Genomic DNA, 12549 nt, shown 5'->3' with positions numbered 1-12549 from the left:
TTTTAAAAAAATAAACACCTTGGGGGCACCTGGGTCGCTCAGTGGGTTAAAGCCTCTGCCTTCGGCTCAGGTCATGATCCCAGGGTCCTGGGATCGAGCCCCAAATCAGCCCCTACTGAGCAGAGAGCCTGCTTCCCCCCTTCTCTCTCGGCCTGCCTTTCTGCCTACTTGTGATCTCTGTCAAATAAAGAAATAAAAATCTTTAAAAACAAACAAACAGGAGCATCTGGGTGGGTCAGTGGGTTAAGCCTCTGCCTTCGGCTCGGGTCATGATCCCAGGGTCCTGGGATCGAGCCCCGCGTCGGGCTCTCTGCTCCATGGGGGGCCTGCTTCTCCCTCTCTCTCCGCCTGCCTCTCTGCCTGCTTGTGATCTCTGTCAAATAAGTAAAATCGTTTAAAACAAAACAAAAAACCACCTCATTTGATAAAAGAAAGAATGAGTGAAAGATTGCCAAGCTTAGAGGGGAGGAATAATGAAGATGAAGGAATAATGGTGTTAAGGTCTAAGTGTCTCCCTGGTACTATGAAAGTGCCTTAGTGGTCCCCAAACATCAGCATCAGCTCCACATTTGTTAGGCTTTCTAAAGTAACTGCCCAACTCGTTCTTTGAGCAGTGACAACTTGGGTCTGATCTGACCTCCACAATTTAAACCGCGGAGCTGTGACATGGGAATTCTTCCATCACTCTCACTGAAAATAAGATGTGCCAATTGAGTCCCTTAATGTCCTTCCACAGAAACTGTGAGATAAAAGACGGGAAACAGGCTTGATTTTTTTCACAAATGACTGCAGTTTTTAATGAAGTTGAGACATGTAACCACAACTGGTCCAGGAATCAAAGATCTTTTGTGATCTCTATGATTTATCCAAATTTTGTGGTGCTGACTCCCATTTTTTTTTTTTTAAAGATTTAATTCAGAGAGAGCAGAGTGAGAAAGAGCACATGAACATGAGTGGGGGAAGGGGCACAGGGAAAGGCAGACTCCCCACTCAGTAGGGAGGCCAACATGGGGCTCAGTCCAAGGACCCCAAGATCATGACCTGAGTTGAAGGCAGCCCCTTAATCCACTGAGCCACCCAGGTGCCCCCTAACTCCCATTTAAATGATATATCTGAGTAATTAAATTCATTTTGAATTCCTCTTTATTATAACTCCCTATTTTTTATCGTTTGTACATGTTAATTTCACACACACACACACACACACACAGAATGTATCATTTTCCTTATTTTTTCAATATGTAGAAAATATTTTTGTTTAGAAAATTTTGAGATTTATGTGCATATACATACAATAAATGGTATTTCCTCTTTCTCCTGTTTCCACTGCCCATCCCCTATAATGCAAGAGTTAAGTTCTGTCATCATTTGTTGGGCATGCCTCCAGAAATATATTTTTTTTAAGATTTTATTTATTTGACAGAGAGAGATCACAAGTAGGCAGAGAGGCAGGCAGAGAGAGAGGGGAGGAAGCAGGCTCCCTGCTGAGCAGAGAGCCCAGTGCGGGACTCAATCCCAGGACCCTGAGACCACGACCCGAGCCGAAGGCAGCGGCTTAACCCACTGAGCCACCCAGGCGCCCCAGAAATATTTTTTGTTAGCATATAATCACAGTAACGAATCTGAAATTTACGAAATGTCTGATGCTCCCTAAGTCTAGTTCCAATCGATAGTTGTTAGTCAATAGTTTATTGACTATTAATCTAAACAAGTAAGATACTATTATGGATTTGAAGTGAGTGATGCTATGATGAATCCTAATTTGAATTCTCTGACAGCATCTAAATTTTAAGTGGTAAAATTTTAGGTGGTTTAGGTGCTGTTAACTTAAATGTGCTAATGAAACTATGTTGTTTGTTTTTTAACATAACCATGACGGATACCTCACCAAACATGATATATGGATGGCAAACAAGCATATGAAAAGATGCTCAACATCATTTGATATTAGGAATTTCAAAATAAAATAATGAGATATCATTACATACCTATAAGATGTGGCCAAAATCCAGAATACTGATATGACAAAGCTGGAAAGGATATAGAGCAATAGAAACTCTCATTCATTGCTGGTAGGAATGCAAAATGGTACAGCCACTTTGGATGACAGTTTGGTGGTTTCCTACAAAACTAATCATATTCTGGGCGCCTGGGTGGCTCAGTGGGTTAAGCCGCTGCCTTCGGCTCAGGTCATGATCTCAGAGTCCTGGGATCGAGTCCCGCATCGGGCTCTCTGCTCAGCAGAGAGCCTGCTTCCTCCTCTCTCTCTCTCTGCCTGCCTCTCTGCCTACTTGTGATTTCTCTCTGTCAAATAAATAAATAAAATCTTTAAAAAAAAAAAAAAACTAATCATATTCTTATCATACAATCTAGCATTGTGCCCCTTGGTATTTACTTAAGGCGTTAAAACCTGACAATAGATATTTATTTATAGCTCCTGTATTCATAATTCCCAAAACTAGGAAGCAACCAAGATGTCCTTCAATAGGTAAATGGATAAACAAACTATGGTCCATCCAGATAATGGGATATTATTTGATAAGAGGTTATCAAACCATGAAAAGGCATGGAGGAAACCTGAATGCATATTACTAAGCAAAAGAAGTCAATCCTAAAAGAGTATATACTTTATGACTACAAGTATAGGCCATTCTGGGAAAGGTACAACTACAGTAAAAAAAACAGTAAAATGATCGGTGTTTGCTAGGAGCTGGGGTCGGGAGAGAGCTGAATGGGCAGAGCACAGATGTGGGGGGCAGTGAAACTAAGTATGATACTGTGATGGTAGATACAGCTGACTACACACTAGCCAAAACCCACAGAATGCCCCAAACCAGGAGTGAACCCCAATGTTAACTGTGGACTTTGGGTGACGTATCAGTGCAGATTTGTTTTTTTTTTAAAAAGATTTTATTTATTTGACAGACAGAGATCACAAGTAGGCAGAGAGGCAGGCAGAGAGAGAGGAGGAAACAGGCTCCCTGCTGAGCAGAGAGCCCGATGTGGGGCTCGATCCCAGGACCCTGGAATCATGACCCGAGCCGAAGGCAGAGGCGTTAACCCACTGAGCCACCCAGGTGCCCCCAGATTTGTTGATTTTAACAAAATATACCACTAATGTAGAATGTAGAGAGGAGGGGGGTTTCTGTTTATGTTGGGGGGAAGGGGTATATGGAAACCTCTGTAACTTCCACGCAACTTTGCTGTGAATCTAAAACTGCCCTTACAAAATAAAGTCTGATGTAAAAAATTATAATATGGACTTGATGACCTACTTAACAAAGTAAAAAAATGATCATAAATACAAAATAATGGCCAGCTTAGTTGGGTCTTCTCTTCTTCAGCATGCAAGCCCTACCTACATGGCTGACTTTACTTCTTCTACTGCCCTCTCCTCCCGATGGGGATGGCATGTAAATTATTGATCCTTGCTTAGGAAAAATGATGAGAGTAATAGAGACTTCCATGTAACACTCTCTTAAAATTGAAGGCTAAACAATGCAACATAAAGAATGGTGCCCTCCGGTTCCTGGGTGGCTCAGTTGGTTGGGCGACTGCCTTCAGCTCAGGTCATGATCCTGGAGTCCTGGGATTGAGTTCCGCATTGGGCTCACGGCTCCATGGGGAGTCTGCTTCTCCCTCTGACCTCCCCTCTCATGCTTTCTCATTCTGTCCGTCTGTCTCTCTCTCAAATAAATAAAATCTTTTCTTTAAAAAATGGTGCCCTAGAAAATAAAAGAATCATTTTAGCAAATAGGGAAAAATATTTATCTGAATTTGTTAATTATTGAGATAATGACTTTTCAGTAACTTCAAATTTTCAGACAACTACAAAAGAGAGTTAATAAACGAATCATGTGGACCCATAACAGAGCTTCACAGGACCTACCCACTGCCAAACTCATTTCATGTATAAACCCACCCAAGTTGCCTCCAAAGCCAATCCATGTTAAGAATAATTTAAGAAGCCATATAATTGTGCCTCTAAACACTTCCATGAATGTTCATGAAATAATATTTTTTATAAAATAGTATTTTATGGGACGCCTGGGTGGCTCAGTTGGTTAAGCAGCTGCCTTCGGCTCAGGTCATGATCCCAGCATCCTGGGATCGAGTCCCACATCGGGCTCCTTGGGAGCCTGCTTCTCCCTCTGCCTCTGCCTGCCATTCTGTCTGCCTGTGCTCGCTCTCTCCCCCTCTCTCTGATAAATAAATAAAATCTTTAAAAAAAATAGTATTTTATTTAACATACAGTATTCTTATCACATATAAATTATAGCTGCTTAAAATCATCAAATACCAAATCAGTACTCAAATTCTGATATGCTGATTAAATATTCATTTTATTTAATCAATGTCATTTATATATATACATATTTTAAGTAAGCTGTACACCAACCTGGGGCTCAAATTCATGACCCTGAGACCGAGAGTTCCATGCTCCACTGGCTGAGCCAGCCAGGTGCCCCAAGCCAATTTTATTTTAAAGTTTGCATATTTCTCTGATTTAAGAAAAATCAACGCCCCCCCCCCCCTGTCCTCTAAATTGATGTAATTGTTTCTGACTTAAATTTGGATGTTATCTTTCTCAACCATACTGCATCTGGGATCCTTGGAAACACTTTACTCATTTATTTTTATAATTTTACTTTGCTAACTGAATAGAAGAGGCTATTCCATAGAGCTTCTCTCTGATGAGATTTGTCAGCGAATGGCAGCTTCTGAGTGGAATTTATTTTCTGGAATGATGTTGGATATTAACTTGTCTTTATTTTCACAGACAGGGCAGAAGGTTTTTCTTAGTATTACCTGCTTTCTGAGTGGTTTTCAGAACCTTAAGCTTTGCCACAATACTTTGCAGTGGATGGAACTTAGAATGATGTTCCCACAGAGTCACTGGCTTCTGTGGTTTCCTCTCATGCACCCTGCATCTCCCTTAAACAAATTTACGGCTATTTAAGCAAATGGCTCCAAAATAAACAACAACAACAAAAAAATACTGAAAAAATACACAGTACAAGGGCGCCTGGGTGGCTCAGTGGGTTAAAGCCTCTCTCTATCTTTGGCTCAGGTCATGATCTCAGGGTCCTGGGATCAAGCCCCGCATTAGGCTCCCTGCTCAGTGGGAAGCTGGCTTCCCTCTCTCTCTGTGGCCTCTCTTGCCTACTTGTGATCTCTGTCAAATAAATAAATAAAATCTTTTAAAAAATTACATAGTACAGTTCACTGGATATTCCAGAGGTATTATCTCACTGCATGTATGCATGCTGTCGTCCACTGACATTAGGTGCTCTGGTCTCATCTACCAAGTGGCACCACATCCTTGTTCTGTTCAAGCACAAGCAGCAAATCCAACACATTCATAGTCATGGCCTTTCCCCCAGACCTTTCTGTGAAACCAAAGCCCCAAGCTCCATTCTCATCTTTTTTTTTTTTTTCTTTTTAAGATTTTATTTATTTTTTTGACAGACAGAGATCACAAGTAGGCAGAGAGGCAGGCAGAGAGAAATGAAGAAGCAGGCTCTCTAAGCAGAGAGCCCGATTCGAGAATAGATCCCAGGACCCTGGGACCATGACCTGAGCCGAAGGCAGAGACTTTAACCCACTGAGCCACCCAGGAGCCCTCCATTCTCATCTTGACGGGACAAAAGCCAATTTCATCCTGATGAGTATGTTGGTGTCCTTTTACTTTCTTCCATTTTGTCTTTTTGAAGAACCCTATTATGAACCATCAATATGGTCTGATGGACACCTCTACACCGGTCTCTTCAGGCTCCCTGGCATTCATCCCTTCATCTCCTTGACGGTGACATGTGGGTGTCGCTCTCGGCCCGCAAGAACGACTCGGAGACTCACGTAGCGGCGAACCTTCTTCTTTAATCGCTTTTTTTCTTCCTCTCCCCCTCTGGCGCAGCACAGCACGCAGCTCCCACCGCCCCGCTCCAGCGTCGCCGCCGCCTCCAGGGCCGCGCGCCGCCCCTCGGCGCCCGCCGCAGCGGCCATGGTCCCGGCCTCGGCCCCCTCCGGCCGGCCTGGCGCGGCGCGGCCTGGCTCCCGGCGGGCCCGCCCCTCTACAAGTACATTCAAGCATATATACACGGACAGCTTAGCCCGCCTAGCCAATCACCGCAGTGCTCATGCACCTCCTGCGTGAGTGGACCTAAATGAACAGCCAATCATATTCAGTCCCTTACAGCTCTTATAGTAGGCCTCCTGTACTGGCTCCCGACATTCAGGCTCCCTGGCATTCATCCCTTCATCTCCTTGACGGTGACATGTGGGTCTCTCAGTTCTGCTTCACCTGCTGGGCAAGAAAAACAAATGTTCCAAGTACAGTCTCTAAGGTTTTAGTTCCCTCTAGAACATCCTGCTATTTATTTAATCAACCTTACACATTTGCAGGCTCACATTTCACATCATTTAGTCTTCTAGGATATTTTGATTCAAAATTCAGTAACAGTGATAGGAAATCTGCTCCTCCTGCTTATAGTGTGGACAGCTATAAGCTCTATCTTGAAAGGTCACACCGCCCTGCTATGATGATGACGCATGAAACCACAAACAGTCTACTTCTGAGGAGCCACAGTCCCTTTCTCCACACATCTACCCTATAACCATCTATCTCCCACGCCTCCCAACTTAGAGGAGACATCAAGCCCTGGTACTATCAGTGCTGTTGTTACCTCTTGGTCCCACTGACCACTGGGTTCAACCACCAGCAACAGACAGGTGGACAAATGCCTATGTAAGCTGTGGGGCCAGTGACCGGGATCCACCACCTCCTGACAAGTGACTCCCCTGGTAGGGTTGTTGCCTTGTGATTATCAACGCAGGGCCCTAGGGTCGTCTGACAAAGCTCCCTCTCCAAGCACACACCATTCTTTGGACTGCACATCCCTCCGTCTCCACATCCCACAGCTCCGTGACCATGGCTGCCACCACCTCCTGCCCCGCTCCTCACACATCTGCCTGACCTACCCAGATGTTACTGCCTCTTCTTAGTCCCACTCTTAGATTATGGTAATGGCCAAACACACAACCTGAGACTGGACAGATGAGCCTGACAGCACTTTATTTATCCCCTAAATTCACATCTCTGAGAACAGGATACCACTCACCATATAAAGGCCCACATGGGAGCTGCATCTAAAAAAGAGTGAACGAACCGGGGCTGTGAGATGTTATCCTTGTAGAATGAAAAGGTTGAGAGCACTCTGAATCCCACAGGAGGATGGGACTGGCTTGTTTAAGCCTGTGGGCTGGTAGGGACTGAACCTGCTACAAAGAGATAAGCGGGAACTGCGCCACGTTCCCTTTGTGAAAAGGGTTGTTGGGCTAGAAGCTATTATCCCACGAAGCAGTGTGGGGAGGAGAACTTGAACTCAGGCCATTTGAGCACTTGGTCTCATCAAACGTCAAGAAAGTGCATTATATAGGGTTTAGGCCTTCTGCCACAATTTTGCAGATAGCATCCACAGTACTCTTGGCAATACTCACACAGGATCCCATAAGACCACCAACTTCCCATGGGTCCCCATAGCAGTGTTACTCCAAATCGTTTTACAAAGACCTCACCCTGTGGCTCTGATCCTTGCCTCAGACTCAGACACACAGAGCCATGTGTGGATCTCAGATAGCCAGAGTTCCATTCTATTTCCTTGATGTACTTGCTGACACCTCAGCAAATAAAAAATTTCTTTTTCCCCATCATTCCAAGACCACCCCCATGAATTGCCCATCCAGGCCTAGTGATTCTCACAGATAATCCTATTTTCCCCTGACCAGGCTGAATGAAACACTTCACACTCCACCAAAGTCCTCAAAAAATCTTGCTAAGTCTAAAAAGTGGCTCTAAGTACCAGCTCTGGCCTGAGTGTCATCTTTCATCCATTACCCCTTGTCTCTGCATCCATCGGAAAGCCACTCTTCCCTGGGAAGCTTTGGCTACCTACCAGACTATATCCTGCCTGATACACCAAATCTTTAGGTCCACTTACCTACATTTATAAAGCCTAATACCATCACCAGATACCCAAGCAAGAGACCCAGTCCTGGGTCCCCATTCTCCACACATGGCCTCCAAAGAGCTTTGCCACCACAACCTCAAGCTTGCCTCAATGTGACCCACAGCTTACTCATCGTGGTACACACCGTAGCTACCACATCGTCCATGTCTCTAATCTGAATCCCTCCCCAGAATTCCTGACCTGTGTGTTAGTTGCTCATTTGAGCAACCACTCCAGTTAATGATTTGTAAAAAACCTGACTCTTTTTTTTTTTTTTTAAAGATTTTATTTATTTATTTGACAGACAGAGATCACAAGTAGGCAGAGAGGCAGGCAGAGAGAGAGGGGGGAAGCAGGCTCCCTGCTGAGCAGAGAGCCTGATGCGGGGCTCAATCCCAGGACCCTGAGATCATGACCTGAGCCGAAGGCAGAGGCTTAACCCACTGAGCCACCCAGGTACCCCAAACCTCAGACTCTTGAAATGGCCAGAACAAAGCTCCTGATATCCTCAGTGAACACCAACTTGCTCATGTGAATTTCCCACCAGCTTAAGACCAAGGCTTGATCTTTCCTTCTCAGCTGCTTATATCCACCAATCTTTGTCCCACCATTTTTCCTCACATTCCTCTTTTCCGTTTATCTCTTAACTCCGGCAAAAGACCCAAGGGGCGTAGCATCCTAGCATGGAAACCAAAACTACCCTTCAAGCAGCAACAAAACCACCCAGATCAGTCTGAGCTTAACCCCAGACACAGGGACTCACGCCTGTGCAGACCGGCCAGGGAGTGACTGACAGTTACCTTTACCTCATGATAAAGCTATAAATCACTCCCAGAGGGGGTGACAACTGCAAATAAAATACCCAATGTGTAAAGAAGTTCATTCTGTCAACCACCTGCCCAGCTCCTTGTGTGTCCTCAGTCCCACATGCTTAGACATCACTCTTTCTCCACTCTAGGTCCTTTATAACCTTCCCCAGCTATTGTCTGGAGAGCCAGTCTGACACCTTTGTTGTGACTGTGTCTCCCTTCCATTGTAGCTGTTGCCCCAATAAAACCTTGTCTGCTTTTAAATTCGAAGTCCAGCCTCGTCTCAACTGTTACTGTGTCCATGGACCGGATTCTAGTAACACAGTGATGCAGCTCCCATTCCTTAGACCAAAAGCTCTGAGATCATCACTGATTATCTCTTTTGTTCCCTCACTGTGCACATCAGAAAGTCTAGTTGCCGCTCTTAAAACACACAGCCAGGGCGCCTGGGTGGCTCAGTGGGTTAAGCCGCTGCCTTCGGCTCAGGTCATGATCTCAGGCTCCTGGGATCGAGTCCCGCATCGGGCTCTCTGCTCGGCAGGGAGCCTGCTTCCCTCTCTCTCTCTCTCTCTGCCTGCCTCTCCGTCTACTTGTGATTTCTCTCTGTCAAATAAATAAATAAAATCTTTAAAAAAAAAAAAAAATAAAAAAAAAATAAAACACACAGCCAGAATCCAACCATTTCCCAGGCAACAACCCCTCCATGCACCCTCACCTGGACTAGAGCAGGAGCCTGACAATGACTGTCATTTGTTAGGACCCAATCAAGCCCATAGTCTGTTTTCCACTGTGAAGCCAGATGAAGCCTCCCAAGACTTTGGGATTGAAATTTTTTATTACTTCTAGAATACACACCCAACATCTCTGGCAGTCACTTGACAAGGCACCTATTCATTTGCTATTTACTCCTACCTCAAAGGAAGGAGACCTGTGGTTTCTGAACATTCCTGACCTCAGTTTCCTGGAAGCACTAGCACATCCTAGTACCCACTCCTGGGTTAACTTTCCACACCTGTTTGCAGACGGTTACCAGAAAGGGAATGCCTGCCTGAGGTATGGCAAGGACGCTCTCCGTTGAACTGTGGACTTCCCACCACAACCTGGGCTTAGGGGTTCTCCAGGTTCACCAGATTCAAGGAGGGAGGAATGGCATGAAGAGCCTCGGGACACCACAGTCAGAGGACACTGGGGTGAGAGTCTGGGGCAGTGAGGGACCAGGACACCCTCCAGTTCCTTGTGTAGCCCTTCTACAGCCACGAGAACCTGTGCTGAAGAGGCAGGCCCTTAAGAAGTGCGTCAGTGCTTGGATTCGACGGGCTCACTGGACCCCTGCCTGGCCCAGGAGCCAGCTGACCTCAGGCTTGGTTCTACTCTGCACCTGAGTACTCGGTTTTGCCTTTTACCAGCTGTGTGACCTTGAACAAAGACCAAATCTCTCAGGGCCTGGATGTCCTCATCACCCCTTAGGTCCCTCCTTTGGCCAAAAGTCCCCTTGGCGTCCAAAGTCCTCACGAAGGTACCGCACCTCGGCCCGCCAGTGCAGGCGTGGATCCACCGGACCCTCTCGCCCCTGAAGGCAGAATCCTCCCCCCTCAGGCCCCCTACAGCCCCCGCCCCGGCGGCCCCTCAGACCCGAGCCCGCTCCCGCACGCAGCCCGCGGGCGCTTACACACGCGCCCCCACCCACCGGCGCCTCCCTGTCCCGGACACCGGGGCCTGGGCCGCAGGGCCGTGAGCAGGCGCCCCGCGCTCGGGCCTTCGGGTCAGGGTAGGGGGCGGAGGGGAGGGCCTGGGGGACGAGAGCTTACCTCAGCTGTGTCCCTGGGCGCGGCCGACGCCATAGGAGCCTCTCGGCGGAGCGAAGTGATGACAGCTGAGCGGCCCGGGCAGTCGCAGACACCGAGGTCTCCAGGCGGTCCCCGCAGGCGGCGAAGTCCCCGACCCCTAGACTTTATCCGGGATAAAGCCCGCTTTCGCGGAGACACCGCCCCTCCCCGACCCTGCCCTTCCCTGCCCTTCCCTCCGGAACCTCCCACAAGCTGACAAAACAAGCAAGCCGCCCAATTATTGGTCAAGGACCCGACGCCGGAAGTCCCGCCCCGACCCTTTGTGCTCAATCACGGGGCGCCTCTTTTCAAAGCCTTCACTGGCTCAGAGACTCTGTCGTCAACGCAGGGCGTTCTGGGAACTGTAGATCGCAAGGCCTAGGTAAGGGGATTCCCCATCTGACCCTGGGAGAGAAGGCCATCCTTGACTGCGAGGCCCTCTGGGGAACGGAAGGCCCCTGCTCAAGGGCAGAGGGTCGGTTGCCCCTCTTTAAGGGGCCATATGCGGGTATCTGGAGGCTAGTCACCCAGGCATCCATGCCATTAATGAGAACGACAACTCTATCATAAAGAGGCCATGAGCAGCAATACGAATTGGCCCAAAACTGAGGTGCCATTTTCTGCCATACTGACAAAAATTGTAATGCGTGCAGGGCCCAAATCTACTATAAACCACTGCATAGTAACTAGAACCCCGAAATTTAGAGACAACTTAAACTATAAGGTTTTTCTTATTTTACAAACCGAAGCAACCCATGGTAGACAGTTCTCAGGTGGGAGACCTGGGAGCTAGGAAAGTATCACAAGCACCAAGTGAGACAAACGTGCCTGACAAGGTTCTTGTCAAGTTGCCGGTAGAACTCGTTTGGTTTCCTCTAGGCCAAACCTGGGTGAGGTCTTTGCCAACTGGTCAGAGAGAAGGGAATGTGGACCTCGCGAAGACTCAGGTTACTCCTAATTTGCTGCAATACGTCCCAGAATAGATGTCAGCTTCCTGGAGCTGGCTCTGGTGGTGACTGATGCACACTGTGGGGACCTGCCATGTGGTAGAGATGGAGGGGCCTTGGCCACAGAAACTGGCAGGGACATAAATCTGGAAAGAGCACTGGGCAAGTTAGAAAGTGCAACATAGCCACACACACTTCCTGCATAAATGAAATATATGGGGAATCTTCCCACTATGGAGGTTTAGATGTATGAGATTCAAAGAGGACAGACGGCTACTCAGAGAGGCTTTGATCCATTTTTGTTACACTGAACAAGGAGATTGCATGTTCCCTCCACAACTAAGGTCTTTCTCCAGTGTGAACTAACATTGATAATTGAAGGTGGAACTATAGCTAAAATATTTAATATATTCACTACACTCTTTTTTTTTTTTTTTTTTTTTTTTCTTTTTTTTTTTTTTTTTCAAGATTTTATTTATTTATTTGACAGAGAGAGAGATCACAAGTCGGCGGAGAGTCAGGCAGAGAGAGAGAGAGAGAGAAGCAGGCTCCCGCTGAGCAAAGAGCCCAATGCGGGGCTCGATCCCAGGACACTGAGATCATGACCTGAGCCGAAGGCAGCGGCTTAATCCACTGAGCCACCCAGGCGCCCCTATTCACTACACTCTTAAGGCTTTTCTCCAGTGTAGACACCTGGTTCTGAGCAAGTGTGTCTGTGTAGCTGAAGGCTTTCTTGCATTCTCCACAGTTGGGATGACTTTCTGCCAACCCACATGTGATGGTTTTGTTTGGCATCCTCTTCTTGCAGAAATACCTTGGGGTGGCCAGTAAGTGCTTCCTAACCTCCCCACAGGTAAAGGGCTTCTTTAGCATCTGGAACTTGCAGCTCTTCACACATGAGGGCCCTTCCATGTTGCTTCTGAAGCTTTTCACCAATATGTTAATCCTGGTGACCCTGAGA

General features: G+C 46.9%; 1 protein-coding gene across 2 annotated transcripts in view; it reads right to left on the bottom strand.

The window, feature by feature from the left end:
- The window catches only part of LOC131818137 (zinc finger protein 345-like), a 44221-nt gene extending 32215 nt beyond the window's left edge, over positions 1-12006 (bottom strand). For both annotated transcript variants that reach the window (XM_059152261.1, XM_059152260.1), the window contains exons 1-2: positions 10624-12006; positions 6195-6304 (exon numbers count right to left, since the gene is read on the bottom strand). The gene's annotated coding sequence lies outside the window, so the exon portion shown is untranslated. The remainder of the gene's footprint in view (positions 1-6194; positions 6305-10623) is intronic.
- Between the last annotated feature and the right edge of the window lie 543 nt (positions 12007-12549).

This window comes from Mustela lutreola, chromosome 16 (genome assembly GCF_030435805.1).
Source record: "Mustela lutreola isolate mMusLut2 chromosome 16, mMusLut2.pri, whole genome shotgun sequence".
Classification (NCBI taxonomy): domain Eukaryota; kingdom Metazoa; phylum Chordata; class Mammalia; order Carnivora; family Mustelidae; genus Mustela; species Mustela lutreola.
Note: the sequence above shows the minus strand (reverse complement) of the source record. Positions and strands in the feature narration are given on the sequence as shown.